Source organism: Myotis daubentonii, chromosome X, assembly GCF_963259705.1.
Source record: "Myotis daubentonii chromosome X, mMyoDau2.1, whole genome shotgun sequence".
Lineage (NCBI taxonomy): Eukaryota > Metazoa > Chordata > Mammalia > Chiroptera > Vespertilionidae > Myotis > Myotis daubentonii.
The window spans coordinates 65,479,859-65,499,604 of NC_081861.1; the positions used below are offsets into that span (position 1 = coordinate 65,479,859).

At 36.0% G+C, this 19,746-nt stretch overlaps 1 non-coding gene across 1 annotated transcript; it reads left to right on the forward strand.

Annotated features, from left to right (window-relative positions):
- Positions 1 to 19,296: 19,296 nt before the first annotated feature.
- On the forward strand, positions 19,297 to 19,422 carry LOC132225376 (small nucleolar RNA SNORD22). The gene has a single exon (XR_009450890.1). It is a non-coding gene; the product is annotated as a small nucleolar RNA SNORD22 (small nucleolar RNA).
- The last annotated feature ends 324 nt before the right edge of the window (positions 19,423 to 19,746 follow it).

Sequence of the window (19,746 nt, forward strand, 5' to 3'; positions counted from 1 at the left end):
CAGCCTCAGGCACTGTGGCTACTTCCCCTCCCTAGATGCTCCACAAGGAAGAAACGATATAAAAGTGGCTGCCAGGTTGCTCCCGACAACTGGCCTGAACGTCAGCAAGACAGATCCAGATCCCGGGCCGGCAAGGGCGTCCCACTGCCTGCCCAGAGGACCGATCATGTCCTGGCCTCCCCACTCCCCTCAGGATGGGCTCCAGATGCAAGGCTCATGGCTAGTGAGCACTGCTGTGGCAATGTGAGCCTCTCCAGATCATGACTGACTGGGCACGAGCTCCAGCCCGCAGCAGGTGCCGCAGGCCAGGATCAGCGGAAGTAGCAGGCAGGAGTGGCTTGCGGCATTGGACTGCAGGTTTCCACCTGATCCCCACAGGTCACCCTGAGGGACCCCACCCATGCATGAATTCGTGCACTGGGCCTCTAGTAAGTATATAAAAAAAGAACATATTTTTGTACAGTTGTACAGTATGTTTGTGTTTAAGCTAAGTGTTATTAAAAAGAATTGAAAAGGTAAAACAATTAAAATGTTTAAAGAGTAGAAAAGTTACAGTAAGTTTTGTTAGTTTATTATTGAAGAAAAATATATCTTTTAAAAATTTACTTTAAGTATACATTGTTTATAAAGCCTACGGTAATGTGTAGTAATGTCTCAGGTCTTCACATTTGCTTAACCACTCACTCTTTGACTCATTCAGAACAATTTGCAGTCCTTAAGCTCTAGTCAATAAGTTCTCTATACAGGTATACTGTTAAAAAAACTTTTATACTGTATTTTAACTGTACTTTATTTAGATTTCTGTAGATTACAAATACTTACCATTGTATTATAATTGTTTACAGTTTTCAGCATAGTAGCATGCTATATAGGTTTGTAGCCTAGGGGCAAAGGCTATACCATATTACCTAGGTGTGTAGTCAGCTATACCATTTAGTTTTGTGTAAGTGCAGTCTATAATGTGCAGGTCAATGACAAAATTGCCTAACAATGCATTTTTCAGATCATATCCCTACTATTAAATGACACATGACTGTAAGGTAAAAGTATGGATATGCAAATTAGCAAGTTGCATGCAGTTGTGGGTGGGAGGCAGAGTGTGGGTGTGTTGGAATAGCGAAAAACTAAACAGTTTACCTGGAGTGAGATCATTAGGACCTTACATATTATGTTGAGAAGTTTGTCCTGAAAGTTATAAAGAGACATTAAATGTTTTTAAACAAGGTAGTCCTTGGATCTGATTGCATTTAGAGATACTTTTCTGAAAGTAGCCTGGAGGATAGGATGGAAGAAAAGAATAATTGGAGGAACAAAAATTGGAGGTGTTAGCAGTGATCTCATTGATAGATGATAGCACCTTGAATGAAGCTAGTAGTAGTAGGCTCATTAGCCATTGATTATACTGACCCTGGCTACAATGGTCTATTCCCAGAACTTCCCATAAAATTATAAAAATCATTTGCTCCATTCTCTAAGATATTTGAATGGTCCTCCTGTTATAAATATGACACTTTAGAGAGTCCCAAGGCCATAGTTATACCAGTACATTCTTTGTTGTTGTCATAGTCTCATTCTGCCTATAACTGTAATTTGACCCAAGAGCTTCAAGTTCCTGATTTATTTGTATTACCCAGAGCCATGGGGGGGGGGTGAGATTTAATATTTTGTGATTTACTTAGGATTTTCTATGTACATGATGATACCCTCTGCAAATGGATATAATTGTACTACTTTATTTCCAAGCAAATGTTTTTTAAATTTTATTTTACCTATATGCCCTGGCTGTAACATCTGGTATAAAGTTAAATAAAAGTAGAAAGAATGGACATTCTTATCCCATTCATTATATTACAATGAAAACTTTAGTCTTTGACAATTAATTATATTAACTATGTAGTTTTTTGTTTGTTTTTATATTTTTATTGATTTCAGAGAAGAAGGGAGAGGAAGAGAAAGATAGAAACATCAATGATAGAATCATTGATCGGCTGCCTCTTGCACACCCCCTACTAGGGATCGAGCCAGCAACCCGGGTATGTGCCTTTGACTGGAATCAAACCAGGAACCCTTCAGTCCACAGTCCAATGCTCTATCCACTGAGCAACACCAGCTAGGGCATTAGCTGTGTGTTTTTTATAGACAGCTTTTATTAGTTTAAGAAAGTTTTCTTGTATTCCTAGTTTGTTAAGTATTTTTATCATGAAAGAATGTTGGATTTGGTCAAAAGGTATCTATTGAGAGGATCATGTGATTTTTATTCTTTATAATATTAACAATATTATATTAATTGCTATTCCTATTATATAACCATTACTGCATTCTTGAGATTACTTCAATCTTATCATAGTGTACAATTATGTTTTATATTTTGCCTGAATGTATTTTTGCTAGTGTTTAGTTGAGAATAACTGCATCAATATTATAAGGATCATTGGTCTGTAGTTTTCTTGTGACGTATTTGGTTTTTGGCATCAGGATAGTATTGGAATTACAGTATGAATTGGAAGTTTTGCCTTCACTTCTGTGTTTTGGAAGAGATTTTTTTTTAAGAAATAATGTTAATTCTTCCTTAAATGTTAAAATTCATCTGTAAAGCCATTTGGCCCTAGGACTTTCTTTGTAGGAAATCTTTGATTACTAGTCCATTCTCTCTACTTAGAGGTTTATTTGAATTTTATATTTCTCCTTGAATTAGTTGCAGCAGTTTGTCATTTTTTTTATTTTTTTTAATTAAATCTTTATTGTTCAGATTATTACATTTGTTCCTTTTTTTTTTCTCCCCATAACTCCCCTCCTCCCAGTTCCCGCCCCACCCTCCGCCCTCACTCCCCACCCACTGTCCTCATCCATAGGTGCACGATTTTTGTCCAGTCTCTTCCCACATCTCCCACACCCCTTTCCCCCCCAAGAATAGTCAGTCCATTCCCTTTCTATGTCCCTGATTCTATTATAATCAACAGTTCATTCTGTTCATCAGATTATTTATTCACTTGATTCTTAGATTCACTTGTTGATAGATGCATATTTGTTGTTCATAATTTGTATCTTTACCTTTTTCTTCCTCTTCCTCTTCTTAAAGGATACCTTTCAGCATTTCATATAATCCTGGTTTGGTGGTGATGAACTCCTTTAGCTTTTCCTTATCTGTGAAGCTCTTTATCTGACCTTCAATTCTGAATGATAGCTTTGCTGGATAAAGTAATCTTGGTTGTAGTTTCTTGGTATTCATCACTTTGAATATTTCTTGCCACTCCCTTCTGGCCTGCAAAGTTTCTGTTGAGAAATCAGCTGACAGTCGTATGGGTATTCCCTTGTAGGTAACTGAGTTACTTTCTCTTGCTGTTTTTAAGATTCTCTCTTTATCTTTTGCTCTTGGCATTTTAATTATGATGTGTCTTGGTGTGGTCCTCTTTGGATTCCTTTTGTTTGGGGTTCTCCGCGCTTCTTGGACCTGTAAGTCCATTTCTTTCACCAGGTGGGGGAAGTTTTCTGTCATTATTTCTTCAAATAGGTTTTCAATATCTTGGTCTCTCTCATCTTCTGGCACCCCTATAATTCTGATGTTGGTACGCTTGAAGCTGTCCCAGAGGCTTCTTACACTATCCTCGCATTTTTGGATTCTTTTTTCATTTTGCTTTTCCCGTTGGATGTTTTTTGCTTCCTCGCAATTCAAATCATTGACTTGATTCTTGTGCTCCTCTGGTCTGCTGTCGGGCGTCTGTTTAATATTCGTTATTTCAGACCGTGTGTGCTTAATTTCTAGTTGGTTCCACAATATAAGATCGAGGGTCTTGTTAGTTTTCGTGTAGATCTCATTAAGTCTATCGGCAGCTTCTAAACAGTTCTTGAGAGACCTTAAAAGTGTGGTTCTGAACTCTATTTCTTCCATTGACAATTTTGTCCTGTTTCTTTGTCTCCGCATTTTGTTATGCTTCCTTGGTGCACCCCCTAGTGGTCTTTGTTCGCAGTCTTATAGATAAATCTTGATTGTTGTAGCTAATTCCAGGGAGGGTTTGACCTCCAGGCCAAGTGGCTATGAGAATCAGCTGTGTCAGCAGTGAGAGAACTTCTGTCCTCTAGGGAGGTGCTAATCTAGCCTTTGCCTGAGGCTATCCGGTAAATGCCTCTGTGCAGGGCTTGCGCGGGGCGGGTGGCACAGGATCAACAGGGTGGGCCGGAGAGAGCAGTTATGGCGGCTCTCAGTCCTGTCCCAAGGGGCTCTGCCTCTCTGAGTCCCAGCACCCGCTGCAAGGCTCGGAGAGAAAGCTGCACTCGCTCTGACCGAAGCCAGACAGTCCGCTTCTCCCGTTTGAGCCTGGGTCCCTAAAGACTCGCCTGTATCTGGAGCTCAGAGTCTGCGACTCCCTCCCGATTGAAAACAACAACCGCGCCCTCCGCCGCCAGCCCGCTCCGCACACTCCGCACCTCAGAATTTGACTTCAGCACTGCGCCTCCTCTGAGTGTCCGTATGCGTTTCTCTTTCCTCCTAGTTGTAGGACTTCCACTCAGCCAGCGTTCCTGTGGTTCTGGGTGATGTCCGTTCCGTGTTTTTCAGTTTGTCATTTTTAGAAAATTATCCATTTTTTGGACACTTTCTGTTAGATAGATTCTCTAATTTGTACGCATATATTTTATAGTATTCTCTTATAATTTCTTTTACTTGTTTGAGATCAGTATTAATGACCCTTCTTTAATTACTAATTTTATAATTTTAGTTCTCTCTTTTTTATTGGATAGTCAGGGTAGTAAAGTTTTGTCAACTTTGTTAAAAAAAAGGTGAACCAATAACTTCTGGTTGTATTGATTTTTTCTATTGTCTTTCTATTTTCTATATCATTTGTATCCTATCTCTATATACCATACATAACAAAATATATGTTGTATTTATATTCTCTATCATTTTATACACATATTTATTGTTTCCTTCCTTCTGTTTTTGTTGGATTTATTTTGGTTTTATTTATTTATTTATTTTTTAGTTTTCTAAGGTGGAAGTTTAGATCACTAACTTGAGATCTTTCTTCTTTTTTAATATAGGTGTTTAATACCTGTAAACTTCACTCTAATCACTGCTTTTGCTGCATCTCTAAAAGGTTTGTTATGTGTGTTCAAATTTATTCATCTCAAAGTATTTTCTAATCTCCTTGTGATTTATTCTTTGATCCATTTGTTATATAGAAGTGTGTTCTTTAATTGCCACACATTTTTAAGTTTTCCAAATGTCCTTTTATTATTGATTTATAATTTAATTCCATTCTAATTGGAGAACATTGTTTGCATGATTTAAATCCTTTTATATTTATTGAGACTTGTTTTATAGCCTAACATATGGTATTTGCTGTAGACAGTTCAATATAGATTTGACAAGATTTTTTCCTGACATTTTGATGGATTGGTCTATAAAAACTTTACTTGGTGTACAGCAAGCATGTCAAAATCAAAGGCTAACATGGGCCAAATAAACAAACAAGGTTTAAGTTTATGTGGGCCGCAAAAAAACAAAAGCTTCAGTTTTCATAGAAACATAGGTTTATTTAGATAGAGACATGCTGAATACAAAGGGCTGAAATAAATGAGTAATTGTTAACAAAAAGTAATAGGACATTTTAATAAAATTTAATATTTTTTCTTGAACATTAACTTAGAAGACACTGAATAACTGCACAAATTAATGAACATAATGCAAATAAACCTATTTTTCTTGTTCTCCGAAACTGAAATATTTCCTGTTGGGCACACCAAACAAGTCAGTCCAAAATTAATGACAGGGCAATCTGCTGCTAAAATATTCAGTTGTTAATATTAGTGGAGAGAAATGGTGCACCTGCGCATAAGGTATGTAAGGGAAATGAATGCAACATGATCATAGTAATCAGTCATTAGCAAACATTGTAGTTCATTATTAATAACTAGAGGACTGGTGCGATAGGGTCCCTTGGTCTGGACTGCTAGGATCAGGCCAAAATCAGCTCTCCAACATCCCCCAAGGGGCCCCAGATTGTGAGAAGGGTCCCAGATTGTGAGAAGGTGCAGGCCGAGGCACCCCACTGGTGCATGAATCAGTGCACCAGGCCTCTAGTATGCATATAAGATCTTTGGTTAATCTCTTCCTGCCCTTCTCCCTCCCCCATTCCCACTGAGATTCATCAGTCTGTTCCATGTTTCCATGCCTGTGGTTTCTGCTCCTGTGTTGAGTGTCTGTCCCCTGGTGGTCAGTCTGTGTTATAGCTACTGGCCAGACAGTCTGCTTGTCGGCTGGTTGACCAGTCAGCTGGTCGCTTAGGTTTATATATATATATATATACTAGAGGCCCAGTGCATGAAATTTGGTCCTAAACCGGCAGCCAGACATCCCTCTCACAATCTTGGACTGCTGGCTCCTAACTGCTCACCTGCCTGCCTGCCTGATTGCCCCTAACTGCCTCTGCCTGCTGGCCTGATCGCCCCCAACTGGCCCCCCTGCCAATCCTGTCATCCCCAACTGCCCCCACCGCTGTCCTGGTTGCCCCTAACTGCCCCCCCTGCCAGCCTGGTCACCCTTTACTGCCCCTCCCCCAGGCCTGGTCACCGCCAACTGCATACCCCTGCTGGCTTGGTCGCCCCTCACGGCACCCCCTGCCAGCCTGGTATCCCCTCACTGTCTGCTGTTCGGTCGTTTGGTTGTCCCTCACTAACTCCCGTACCAACCAGGTCACACCACACAGCCTGCTGGTCGGTCTTTTGGTTGCCCCTCATTGCCCCCCTGCCGGCCTTATCGCCCCACTCAGCCTGTTCGGTTGTCCGTTCTGTCATCCGTTCGGTTATAATGGCCCCTGGCTCTTTATATAGAGAGATATTATGTATAACAATATGTTGTAAAAATTAAGTTACAGAATTTATATTAAAACATTTCTTATATGCCATTATATTGGCTGGGTGGCAAAAATATTTGCTGTGGGTTGCATGCAGCCCGTGGGCCTTGAGTTTGCCATGCTTGGTTTATAGTGTAGTAGATGTCTTCTTGTCTTCTATTTCCTAGATCATCTTCTGCCTGCATGTTCTCTCCACTACTGAAAGTGAGGCACTAAAGTCTGTAAATACTATTGTTATTTATTCCTCTCTTCAAATCTAGCACTTTTGTTTTGTGAATTTGGGGAGTACTGTTATTGGGTGTATATATATTCATATGTGTTATAACTTATTGGTGAATTTATACCTTAATCTTTATAAAATGTCTATTTCTAGTAGCAATTTTTATCTTAACATTTAATTTGTCTGATATTAGTATCTACACTAATAAAAGAGAAACCTGCAAATTGTGTCATTCTGCTACACCCACCAGCCAATCAGGATGACTATGCAAATTAACCCAACAAAGATGGCCGTTGATTTGCATATGCAGGCATGGAGCGAAGACTGAAGACAACTGAAGACTGAAGAGGCTTGGCTTCTCTGCTGCGGCCGGAGTGAAAGCCTGGGTCCCGGGTGCCGGAGGAAAACCGGTGCCAGCAGCCAGGGGAAGGAAGGGCTATTGCACAAATGTCTTTGTGCAACAGGCCTCTAGTAGTCAATAAAAACCTTATTTGGTTACTATTTATATAATATATTTTTTTCATATTTTTCCTTTTAGTATATATATATCCTTTTCATTTCTGTATGGTAAGTTCTGTATGCATGTTGGGACACATGTTCAGTGATTTGGCAGGCAGTTTTCATCTCTGCCTTTGTATTCCTTTTATTCTACAACATCTCAAGGTTACTAGTATATAGACATGAGTTCTCAGGGCTTTTTCAGGTCTTTCCTCATCATGTAACCAGACCTTCTTTTACACTAGCACTGTGCATTTGCACGGCCTCCAAATCGCCAGGAATGTGTTAGAACTTTTCAAAGCCCCACATAGACATTTCATTTACCAGCTTTCCTTTCATGCATTTGGGCAACTTTTTTCCCAGTGTTATCACCATCTAAGGAAGCTCTGATGTTCTACAAACATATTTTTTTCAATGAGCTCCTTCAGTAAATAGATTGTTCTCAGAGAATAAGGTCTAGTCTTGAGAACAGACAGACAGATCAAATAATAAAAATAACCTCTAAGAATGTTGTTTTGAAGAGCTCCAAACCTGTCCTGCTACCTCTAATGGCTGATATGCTGCTAGTGTTCACTATGATTGTGGGCCTGTTAATTTTCAAGGATGCTATGGAGGTGGCAAAAGAGAGAGCACAATAAGGCAGGTTAAAATAACACAGAGCTTTCTGTCCTGAGATTCAGCCACTTTTCTTGAGTAAAAGCTCCTAGGATTGGTATGTCTTTAGTTAATTTCCAGAGTCATGAAAAAAAATAATTTTAAGTTTCTTTTTACCACCAGGGTTCTAGTTGCTTTTATGGAGTGGTGCATGTCATTATTGCTTACTTAACCATTTACACTGATGTCACCCTTAACTGAAATTTGTGGAGATCTCATAAATTATATGTAAAAAGAAAATTAATTTTCTTCAATTAGACATGTAAGAAATTTCAATTGTTAGCAAATTTTAAATTATGCATTAATCTAAGCAGAAAATAAAACCAACTTATTATCACATCATGTAAACTACTAAACAAATTAAATTGATTTAGTTCCCACTTTTTGTAAGTGAATAGTTATAGATGTTTTATGTAAACAGTATATACTTTGATTTGTTTAGCTACTGTTATGTCATGAGGTCTTTCCTATGAGCTAAACATTGCTTAAAGGCAGGCATTTTTATTTATGCATAACAATTGTTATATATATGCCAAATATTTTGCTATGTTATTAACAAATAACTAGTGGTTAATATACTTATACAGAATTTTAGATAAATGAGCCAAAGATGACCTCTGTATATTGGCCCCCAGTTTATTTATTTCTTCATAGCAGACTGACACAAATGATTTCAAACACCTACCATCAACCTTCAATAGTTTACCATTCAATTGTTTGAAACATAACTGAAAAGAAACAGATTTTTAGCGATGTTTTGCATAGCCCATGAAAATACACTCAGCAACTACTGGCCATGGGTAAGGTAAGCCCCAGACCGTAAAGACCTCAAGTCACTGCTGCCCTTCAGAACTTTATGACCCAGAAACTGTGATGTGCTACTGAATGGTAGCACCTAGATGTGTAAGTTTCCTTTCCAACACCCTTTTCTCCTGAAAGTTCCCTTTCCCTTCTTTCTCTTTGAGTGATGGCCCCATGCTATAGTTTCTCTGGCAGACTCACCCTATAAGGGATTTCCCTCATATGAAAACCTATCACAGTGCTGCCCAATAAAGCTTATAAGTTCTGCTGCTACCTTGTGTTTTATTTTTTTTCTTTGAACTGTCCTTATACTCCTCAAACCTACACATAGATCCATTGCTGTGGCCATCATTGATTATTTATTTTGAATAAATTACAGTAATATCACTGTGCCAAAAAGCATAAACACTTTAGTGATATGCGAATTTTATATATTTGCAAAAATATAACATATTTATTGCAAAAGTTATAAAAAACACCAATAAAACAAAAATTAAAATTTACCCATTTTCATATGACTCAAAATTATAGCTGATGAACTAGTTGTGTTCTTTTTATAATTATATACTTTTAATTAAAATATGACATATCATACTTCTTGAAGCTGAATTTTTGCTTAATATTTTTAAAATATTCATCAAATCAGTAAATATCTCATAATATTAATTTATAATTATGTAGTATTCTGTTGCACAAATGTATCATAATTTGTTTAGCTAAACCTCTACTTTCAAGTATGTAATTTGTTTCACATATTGTGCTCATCTGAAACTATAATCTTTTTGGATAATAGTTTTGCAAATATTCTTATTTATTCACATTAAGAAAAACTTTAAAATTTACATTGATGAATCCAGGGGCATGCAATTATTTTAAGAGTTTTATATCTGCAGCACCATGAAGAGTAAAATAGAAAAATAAGAAGTTCCATGCCCTTGTTTCCTGATGGAAGCATGAAAAACCAACAATAACAACTAGAGATGGAATAAAATAACTTTAAAGCCTCTCTGAGAAACAGTAAAAGATCTAGAGAAACCAAGTGAATGTGCAATTTTTTTAAAAAAAGCAACTTTCCAAGCATTAGAAAATTTTATGGTGTATTTATATGCCTGTGGCCCAACCCCTCCCCAGTGTAAGGCAGTATGGTTAGGAGGAAGCAAGGACTAATTCCCAATGGCCTACCTTGAACCATTGGGAGCAAAGAAGATCTTATTTGCAATGTTCTAACCTATTTGGGTAATACTCAAAGGACTGGTCCTCTTTTTGCTTGGCTTAGAGCTCAGATGGGAAGAGCAGTTGTGGGCAATCAGGCCTGCAGGGGAGGGCAGTTGGGGGCAACCAGGCCAGCAGGGAAGGACAATTAGGGGCAACCAGGCTGTCAGGGGAGGGCAGTTGAGGGCAATCGGGCCAGCAGGGGAGCAGTTAGGTGTCAATCAGGCTGGCAAGGGAGTCGTGAGGGGGTGATCAGGCAGGCAGGCAGGTGAGTGGTTGGGACCCAGCAGTCCCAGGTTGTGAGAGGGCTGTCCGACTTCCAGTTTAGGCCCAATCTGCAGCAGGATCAGGCCTAAACTGGCAGTCGGACATCCGCCAAAAGGTCCTGGATTGTGAGAGGGTGCAGGCCAGGCTGAGGGACCCTTCCCCCCCTGCACGAATTTCGTGCACCTGGCCTCTAGTAAATCAATAAATGCAACTGTCAGAGTGTGTCTTTACTATACCTTTTAAAGATTCAGTTATTTAATACTGTTACAATCACATCTCTAGCAATAAAGTCTAAAATTATTTTTCCTCTTTCCTTAAAGAAACTAAAGTGAAGGATGAATATGATAGCCTGAAACAATTTACAAATTTGTTCTTTGCAATCAGAGAATGACTTACCTCCTACTACCAAGAACATTTCTCTATCCCTGAGATAATTATGCAGTTAGAATGTGTTCATGGAGATGCACTATTGCTCCCCCCTGCAATCTTATCACTAATTCTGCCCTATGATTCCCTTCTCTAATTTAAACTTTTTTTAAAAAAAATTTTCTAACTACTTTAAACTTAAATAAGAGATATATTCTCCCATTTATTATGATGTTATCATTGCTCAATGTTCCTAATTCCTAGTTCTATTGTTACAGTCTCTCTTTTCTTTTATGTATGTATTCTTAGATTAGATTAGACAATGTTCGTCTCCTCCAAATTATTATACAGAAGTTCATATTTTTTCCATTTGTAAAAAATTTTTATAAAATTTCCAACTTACAGAAAAGTTGCAAGAATAGTACAAATAATTGTCATGAGCTCTTTATCAAGATTTGTGACTTAAAAATATTTTGTCCCACTTGATTAATTATTATAATTCCTCTCGTCTCTTTCCCTCTTAAAATTATTTGAGGGTAAGTTGTAATCACCATGCTTCTTTACCCATAAGTAAATCAGCATGTTTGTCTTAAGAAAACGAACATAAGTAACCACAATAAAACTATAAAATTCAGATAATTTAATATTAATATATTATTACCCAATCATATCTCATTTAAATGCCATCAATTTTTGCAATACTTTTTATATTTTTATATATATTTTCTTTCCATTCCAATATTCAGTCCAAAATCCCAAATCATGTTTGTGTGATGTCTGTCTCATACTATATAACCTGAAATAGTTCCTCATCCTTTCTTAGTGTTTCTTAACTTCAAAATTAAATACATGCTAGCCATTTTAGTAGAATATTTCTCAATTTGAGATCTGATACTTTTCATTATAGGACTCAGTTCATTTATTTTAGGGCAAGATTAACTCAGAGTGATGTATTATCTTCAGTATATTTTATCAAGATATTAACTTTGATCATCTAGTTAGTAATTAGTAATATTAGGGAGATTCTTTGAGAATATGTAAATATCTTTGCTACATGAATATCTGCACCCACTAGTTTTAACATTTAATTATGATTTCCTAACTTTGCATTTCTTCTATAATTATTAGTTGGCATTCAAATGTAAGAAAGAGCTTTCCTTTCTCTACTATATTTATTTATTCATTTATATCAGTATAAACTCATGGATTCTACAATTCATATATATATATAAAAGCCTAAGCGCCTGGGTGACCAGATGACTGGACGATCAGCCAGTAGATATGATGCATACTCACCTCCAGGGAGCAGCCGCTCAATGCAGGAGCTGCCCCCTGGTGGTCAATGCACTCCCACAGTGGGAGTGCCACTCAGCTGAGAGACGGTGCCAGACACCAGGCTCATGACTGGAGAGCGCAGCTGCAGCGGCAGCCTCTCCGGTGAACACTATCCCTGTGCACCCCAGTGGTGTTGGCAGGCACAGCAGAGCCGGGAGGAGTGGAAGTGGTGAGGTGCCCAGCCTGAGCTCAGGCTCCTCCCTGGCCACCTGCTGCTTTGCGCACTACTTCGTGCTGTGCAAGATCAACCTGGACAGCAGGCTGGAGCCTGACAAGCTGGCAGGTAAGGCTGGGCTGTGGCAGCATGGAGGTCCACTGATCCCTGCAGGCCAGGCCACGGAACCCCACTGGGCCTCTAGTATTAAAATAATTATAATACATTATTATAATAATTTAACTTGATCTTATGTTGCCTTAGTTTTTGTCCCATGAAAATTCATCAAAGTTACGCCCTGTGTCTCTTAGAAGTGGTTCATTGTTTGTTGAATATTTCCTATCTTCCTGGCTGTTCCATGATCATCTTGTATTCTTCCTGCTCTACACTTGGAATTGGCTATTTCCTCACGGAACTCTGGCGTTTTTGGTGGGTAATGGTACCATAAATAGGACTCTGATTATTAGATTTGCTTACTCTTACTGGAGAGACATGGATTCTAGTTCCCCTCAGTAGAGAATTTATACTGACATGTCTAACACCAATCTGCTATTACAGGGTAAGAAGATGTATTCCAGTTTTCACTCTTCTAATATCTGTTACTTTCTTTTCTAAGAGAAAGAAAAAGTGACTTTCAACTGTATAAGATCATCAGTACCCCTTGATATAAGCAATGCTATTACCAATAGAAGTGTCTTAGGCACACAAACAAAAAAAATGGTAGAAAAATATGTCTGTTTCTCTTTAGTTTTATGGTTTTGGGTGTTGTATAGAAGTACAGAGCCAGCTCAACTTTATTCCATGTGTTTAGCTTATATATTTTCTCTTATTGTATTTTTTAAAACTTACATTTTAATTTGTAATCTAAAACTGTTTTCTGTGTGTGTCTAGATGTAGATCCCAATATACTTAGTCTAAATCCTGTAAGTCTGTATACAATTGTTTTCAGTGTAAGAGAAAAAACATCTTCAATTAAGTTGATTATTCATTTTCAATTTCATGATTTGTTATTCAATAATACCCATAATTCTTAAACCGAATATCCACTTTCCAATCTTAATATATATATATATATATATATATATTGCTCAATTTTTTCATTTTCATTTCTTTGAAGCTTAAGGACTTTAATCTTACCTTACTGTTTACTGTTCCTGTTTCAAGGAGAACATGTTTTACAACAAATCATTGGTAGTGCCAATCAGATTTATTTTTATTCACTTTTCCCTCTGTACGAAATAATTTCTGGAGCTTATGTTTTCTGAGCCTTCAGGGCTAGGTCTTATTTGTCTAGATCTACAATACATTTCAAATCTAGTCCTTGTAAGACTTTTTTAGTTTTATTAAAGAATCCTGAAGAGTAAGAGAGATGTAAGCACAATATTTGCTATAAGACAGAAAATGTGGTTTGTATCAGCCCCAGTAATGTCGTACAACAGAAGTGGAAAATCTCTATTTTTACATGATATAACACTCTTCATTGAGAGAGGGAGCATTCATTTACATTTTTTCATTGCATACTTCAGCCCCCACCCTGGATATTAATGCTTAAACACTTCAGTAATAATTTTAAAATATGGAAAGCCCATTCTTTAACACTGACTGCATCGTTTCCCCCAAAAAAACATATGGAGAAGGTTGATGTACCTACATCATACTACAATTATGTCAAAATTATTTATTCACTATAACTATTTAAACATTTTATAGCACTCTAAATCTATGGACTACCTAGAAAAACTTAATTGCCAGCATGTTCTACACTTGTTCCATTGAATAGTTCCTACACACCAACCCACAATTTTTTGTTTGTTTTACTTATTTGAGTGAACTTTCTGCTATGACATATACTTCTATTATCTACCTAGCTTCAAATCTTTTTGGAGGTAGAGGAGGGATGATTATATTTCCTAACTAGAAATGAAATATAAAGTCTGAGGGCAAGTAATAACCTGGCGCTTTCACAAAACAGTACCCATGCTAAAGACAGTTGGCTGTTCAGATAATAAATTCCTTACTACCTACTTGGCTGGCAGGATTGTTCTATATCTTGCTTACTGTAAAAATTACTTCAGCTCTGTTTCTTTTGTTATGAGTGTACATTCCTTCCAATTCTGGCAGCAGCTATTATATTCGCCTTATTTGGGGGGAGAGGATATGTTATCTTTAAATCTATTTTTGAATCTTCAGAAGTATTATAAGGAATTTGAGAAAGGGCTTGCAGGAAACCATTATTAAAACCCCAGGAAATTATGATCAGGTTATTGGGTAAACTATCACATTTCTTTTATGTTCCTTTCTTTTTATGACAAATACAGCATTAAAAAATATTTACTAGGAGTTTTAGTAGAAATCTTAATGTTTTTTTCTTTGAAATGTGCCACAAGATTCTAAGCTATTTTTCCATTTTCCATCCAGTCATACATTTGTTATATTTTCTTCAATTCAAATTGAAATAAATCCATCTTAACATTTTTAAAAGAAAAGGGGTTGCAGGATATGAATCTTAGAAAGATTCTTACTTTGACTTAAAACTTTACTTTCCTGATATAAACTTCTTTCCTAAGAACATAAAAAATTTTCTCATTAGTCAGTCACACCCTTATTGAACACTTAAAATATGCTGAGAATCATTCTAGATACTATTATGGAATAGAATATTAGATACAGAATACTTATTAGTCAAGGACCCTATAATCTTGATACTTGCTTTAATTTCACCCCATATGAAGAACGTGATTTTATAGAATATATAAGCTTAACTGAATTTGGGAGAGGGTAAGATAATATGATTCAGTTGCATACTTAATATAATCATGCATTCATTTAATTTAATGGTTATTTACCAAAAAATCATTATGATAAGACTTCAAAAGACAATATTGTAGAAATTCAAGGAAGAATAATATGTTTCTCCTGACTTGGCTGGGGAGCTCACATACTAATGGAGGAGACAGAAATAAACACAAATAATGATATTATTATTAACGTGAATAAAAACTACATTAGTAAGGAAAAGTGATCAATTTCATCTTATATACTCCCTGTCTTCCTTATCTGGTGAGTATCCCCAGTGAACAAGTGCCTGCCGTATGGAGAGAATTCAATAAATTTTTGTTGAATAAATAAATGAACAAGATTAGAGGAGTTTCCAAAGAAAGTGTCAGGAAATAAGTAATATTTGGGTAAGTCAAGATATAGAAAGATATTTCCAGAAGAAAAGGGTTGTAAAAAGCTTTCTTGACAGAAAAAAACAAGTGAAATTACACAGAGACAAAAATTAATGATTTGTGTGAGAAGCAGCAATTAGTCAATTGTAGCAAAATAATGTCATGCACATTTAGCGTTGATTCTGGAGATGTTCCTTAGGGCCAGATTAGGAATGACAATGGATAAAAATCTAAGGAAATTGTACTTTATCCTATAGGGAATCGGAAATTACTGATGATTTCCAAGCAACAGAATGAGACCCTGTCTGAGCTATTTGTAATAACAAAGAAAAAAAAGTGAAGAGTCTGACTCAAGGTTTTATAAATATTTTTAAAATATTATAAAAATAAAGATTAAAATACCATCTTTATACATGGTAACAAAAAATTTCTCCAGAGCCTAAGATTTGTTGCTTTCTTAAACAGGTGATTTTTTCCCATAAAATTGGCATTGTAGACAAGCTGCCTATTAACCAAATGCGGCATGTGCTGCTGTGTGTTTTTTTACCTTATGAAATTTTGTCACGTGTCAATTCTGTGTCAGATTATCTTTATGGGAGATTTGGGGAATGTGGACAGGCATTGCATTTTAACAACTACTGTTCGAGTTAGCTATTAGCAACTGAGAATTTGAACTTCCCTTTTACAAATACTCTGGGTTTAAATATTACTTCTTTATGCGTGCATGAGGACATGGGACTAAGAATGTTTGTCATTGACTTACCATGAAAAAACATCATCCAGTATCCATGATCTGACACCTATTATATTAGCTGCATATCTAGTGGCTGGTATATGACATTACAAGTTGGCTTTTCTAATTTGGAGGATCTTGGGCCATTTTATTAGCAGTAGAAATTTGGATGTTTTCTGTGAACATAGGAATTGTCTTTAACAAATGGTTTCTGTAAGTTTTCAAATAATCCGTAGATGGTATAAAAACAGAAACAAAAGTAAATTAGAAATAAAGGATGTGAGAATGGCCTAACCATGCTTCTGTCTCCATTGTTATCATTATAGCTGTAAAATAGTCAGATTTAAATTTTTACTTTAGCTGAGGAAGTGCATGTGGTTTCAACTGCCCTTTATGACGGCTGCTTTACAATGTTTTTTCAAAAGAATACAGTACAATAGAGCGTGCCCCTGGAACCTGTCCACACTTTTCAACACCATGTCTGTTGTAGTTCAAAAAGTTATGTTTCCTCAGCATAGTAGTTGATGGGTCTATGATCATGCATAATTAAGTATGTAGATTTGAAAGGTAAACTGTGTAGGTGACAAAACAAATATAATTATATTGACTTTAAGATATTTGTTGGTTCATGAATTTATATTAAATTTTATAATTTTTCAAAAGCTCCAAGATACTTCCTATCAGGTAAAAAAAAAAAAAGAATCACTAGTTAAGGCTAAAGTAATTGCACCAACATTTAAAGTGTGCACAGCACCATATTTCAGTCACTGATGTGATCATTTATGAGTAGCCTATTATAATTTGTTAGCTCAGAAGTGACCTTTTTCTTGTAAGCAAAGGGCACATTTTACAGCTTTCTGAACATGTCTTATCTACTTAGAAGGTTTTAAAGAAAAGTAAGATGAGGTGACATTTAGTTTTATTCTAGTTCATTGCCATTAACCTCCTGCTACTGACTGTTAGATAGTTGTATATGGCCTTTAATCAAGAAAGAAAAAAACAACAAACTTTTTTCTGTATGCCAATGAAATGTGTTCAAATAAAGATAATAACAAAAATTGATAAAATTAATAACTTCTATCAGTAATCTAGTGCAGCCCTTAAAGATCTATAAGAAACACATAATCAAAGGAAGGATTCTTGAGGTTTTCATCACACTGGTCTTTACTAAAACCTCATCACTCCAACAACTGGCATTGCCTTTGAGCGCAATAACTGACAAGCTCCATTTCCACATACTTAAATTTACATGAACAGTAGAAAGATCACAGGATAGGAAATGATTCTGTTTTTGAGTTTCTTCCCAATGTTGTGCTTTCATTCAGAATGCAATTCCATTCCCAACTATGCCAGGCCATTTAGTCTACTCAGTGCCTAGCTTTGCACCCTGTGGATCAATTCAGCTATGAAGTTAACAAAGTATGGAAGCTTTCTATGGGCATATATTCAACCATGCACTTGCTATACTTTTCTCTGCAGTGTGCTTAATGGATTTGGACATAAAATCTTAGGCGTTTCACAGGCTGTTTGGTATGTATGGGAAATCAGTTCAGAATGAGGTTTTCATTTCAGTTAATTTAATGTTTGGAGTCTGTCAGATATACTGAGAGATGGGCAGTTATACTACATGTGCAACAAAAGAATCAGATCTTCCCTCCTCCCCTATGGTTATCTTCCCTTGAATGTGTTCATTAAACTGATAAATGATTTCCAACAGAGAACATTAGAAATGCTTCAGACTTTGCAGAACAAAAGGAAAAGTGTAAAAATTTAAAGTTAGAATTTCATACAGAACCTTCTACTACAAACTGAAACCTATCCCAGTCTTGATAGTATTATTTTGCTATTATAATTTTCTTTTCACTGTTGGTAATGATTATATCCTATATTTCAAACAGAAAATATTCTAAACCTCTGTATTAATTACAAACAGCAAAGAAATAAAAAAGAAGCTAAGCCAGAATAATGTGACAATAATCCACTTTTATCTGTATTAATGTTTAAAATAATGCTTTGCATTTTCTAATATCAAAACTGGAGAAATTATTGTAAAAATAAAAATCACATTTTGAAGGACCATCTCATTTAATAGATTAATTTGGAAATATTCTCTAAAAAGAACTTTTTGTTCATAAATCATTTCTCTTTTATGATTTGAGTGTTTCATTACAATTGCTTTTGTCAAATTTTCAGTGCTTTAATTCACCTAATTAATGTTCATTTACATTTCCACCATTGGATAAAATTAAACTCTTATTCTTTTGTCCAGAAAACATCTCCTTTTTATTTTGTCTTTCCTTCTGTAACCTAATTTTATCTATTTTCATTTGTAAAATGAGATAGGTGAATTTTATTAAATATATATGCAAATTATGAATTTTATCTATGAATTATTACATTTAAAATGATCAATAATTTGATTACAAATCCATTCTAGTTAATAAATGCAAATTTTGTGTATGGAAGAAAAAATAATTTCAAACTATGCTAAATTAAAAAATTTCCCCTTTAGCATATGTGATCAGTAATTACTGTATTTAAATCACTTCATAAGCTTGTTTTCCTAGAAATAACAATGATAAACTAAGAATCCTATGTTAAACATTAAACCATCTCCCTTTAGTTCATGTTACATTGGAAGAGAGTTTCAATACTTTCAGATCAGAAAATTAACATTCATTACCTTATGTTTCAATGAGATAATGTAGCTTTATTTCAGGTAAGAGTCTTGCATGTCTGTGCTAAGAGTCGTCCTTTTTATGAAATATGACCCATAATCTAGAAGTTATAATTATGCATAATCTGTACTAGTAAATTAGCTAAAACAGATGGAAATCACACTCTGAATTTAAAAAGAATACTATGATCAAGGAAACTATAGTAATTTCTGATCAGGATATAAATCACAGTTCCCTTCAAATTGATTCTTTGGCTTCAGCTTTTTCTCATGCAAAAGAAATTGAGGAGAATGAAAGACCCTCAAATCCAACTGTCAGTGACCTACAAATACGTCATCAGAAAGTTATGGAGTGGTTTCCCAGTGAGGAAACATTCACATGTCTTACCTCCTGTCCTGGTCCCAGAGCCTATAATGGTGATCCCCCTGGGGCTGGCTGGGGGAGAAGAGGAAAGTTTGTTTCAGGAAAAAAAAAAAATGGTATGGAGTGGTTTAGGAGCTGTAGCTAAGAATGTGAGCAATGAGTTTTCTCTGCTTGTAAAAAAAAGTAATAATCCATTTTTATCCATCTGTGAGAATTAAATTTGTCACACCAAAGGTTCTAAATTCAAATCATAGTACTTTTTGTTAGAAATCAGTAAACTTTTCAAAGCAAAGGTGATGGATACATTTTAGTTACTCACCTCCAGCCTCTTCCTTGTACATTTGTCTTTGTCTCTCTTTGGCCAACAACTATGCTTTGCACACAGCAAAAATTCAACAAATAGGTGGTAATTAGTTGATTTACTATTGTGACAGACACCCATTA